Here is a 2,190-nt window from a genome sequence, read left to right as displayed (position 1 = left end):
GCTCTTTTCCCGAACCGGCAAAGATATGCCGGGTACGGGCCATGCCCAGTGAGGAAGTGCAGCAGTCCCTTACTTGGCTGGAAGTGTTTCATCTGTAGTCTTTCCTGTACATTTGGTAATAGTTGGTATGTTCTTCTTCCAGTCTCTTCCCCATCCCAAATTTCCTGCCAGAGTTCCATTCCCCTTCTTCTAATTGTAATTTTGTCCCCCACTCTGACTCCCATTATATCCATTGTTTTTTCTATTCTCCCCTTTTTTACCCAATACCATGCAGCCTGCTCCCTGATTTTTACATCAAGGGGGCATAGGCCCATGAGTACTAGTAATGCTCCCCCTGGAGATGTTCTATATGCCCCCGCTGAACGAAGTATCATGTTTCGCTGCACCCTCCGCACGGCCATGGCAGGAACGACCCTCGTGAGCCTGTGGGCCCAGACCCCGGACCCGTAGCCCACGATGGAAACCAGGATGGTGTTATGATACAATTTGATGAGACTTGGTGGAAGATGAAAACGTCTATGGCCAATGTTGATGAGATTATTTAGCACCTCTAAAGCCCTGTGTGTAGTTGCCTCGATATGCCTGCCGAAACTCCATTTTTCATCTAATATTAGCCCTAAGTATCTAGCTTCTCGACGACGTATAACTGGCGTGCCATCCATCCTAACTGTAGGGTTTCTGACCAATTGGCCCTTTAAGAGTAGATAAGTCGATTTGTTTGGTGCTATTTTTTGCTTCGTTTTGTGGCACCATTGTGAAAGTTGTGTCATGGTTCTCTCTATCTTTGGTTCTAGTTCCTCTCGGCTCCGGCCGCCAACCAACAGGAGGAGGTCATCCGCGTAAGCTATCACCTCTAGCACATCTGCACAGCTCTCCAAGGTCTCAAGAAGAGGCTCCATATTAACATCCCAAAAGAGTGGCCCCAGGACAGAGCCCTGTGGACACCCCTTTGTTATCTTTTTGCCCACTCTACCGCTAGGGGATGATAGCCAGACCTCCCTGTCCTCACAATAGCTCCTAAGACAGCCATATAGCGGCCCTGGGCACTCCTTCTCTCGCAAGCGAGAGAAAAGTGAAGGCCACCACAGGTTGTCAAAGGCGCCACTGATGTCCACCATGATGCCAACTATATACTTATGTGTGGATGACCCGCAGACCTCAGCCGCCATGGCGATTGCGTCAGACGCAGAACGCCCCGGCCTAAAGCCGAACTGCCTGCTGCTCATTCCACAAAGCACTCGGTGTGCCATCAGCCTGTCAGCCAGTAGCCTCTCTAGCAATTTTCCCAACAGATCCAACAGACAAATGGGTCTGTAGGACTTGACCTCCTTTGGGTCCTTATCCGGTCCCTTTTTTATAATTACTACATTTGCTTGTTTCCAGATGGTAGGAAACCTTTTGAGGCTTAGGGCCTCATTGTAGATTCTTGCCAGAGGTGCTACCAGTTGAGGAGCGAGGTATTGTACCACCTCCGCTATAATGCCGTCTGGTCCTGGGGCCTTTCCTCTCTTAAGTGCTTTAATGTGCTCCGCCACCTCGTTCTCCGAAAAAGGGTACACCAAGGTGTTGTTTTGGTACTCTTCTACCTGGGCTTGCCTAATTAGGCCTTGTTCTTCTGTGTCCTCATTTTCCACGTCATCCGGAAGTAGGGACCGGAGAAGGACTTCAGCAGTTTCCTGCCATGTCCCAGTCATCCGATTCCCATCCCGGACGGTAGATAGTACCATAGGTGACCTAATTTTTTCCCTGACTATTTTATATGGAATGCCCCAGGGATCTATAGCCAATTGGCTTTGGACGTACTTCTCCCAACTTACCAGCCTTACCCTTTTGAGCTCCCTCTGGAACTCCTCCTTGGCATTCCTATAGACTCCCAGCCATCTCTGTTTTTCTTCCCAGACGACACTTCGCTGATAGTACCTCCTCGCCCTCCTAACCGACTGACGCAACTGCCCTAGTTCAGCTGACCATGGTGCCGGGGAGGCCGCGACAGCCCTCCTCCTAGTTGGTACTGCAGCCTTTACCGCTCTTGTGATGGCACTAACCAGCTCCACAGCATGCCTGTCGACGTCTTCATCACCCTCCGGCCATATCGGTAGAACAAACTCTCTTGCAAGGCGCTCCCAATCAGTTTTATTATAGTTTAGCTGAAACTCCCACCCTATGTCCCAGTGGCATTCCCTATCTGTA

The sequence above is a fragment of the Schistocerca americana genome, unplaced genomic scaffold (assembly GCF_021461395.2).
Source record: "Schistocerca americana isolate TAMUIC-IGC-003095 unplaced genomic scaffold, iqSchAmer2.1 HiC_scaffold_170, whole genome shotgun sequence".
NCBI classification, from domain to species: Eukaryota; Metazoa; Arthropoda; class Insecta; order Orthoptera; family Acrididae; genus Schistocerca; species Schistocerca americana.
This window is presented reverse-complemented; position numbering follows the sequence as displayed.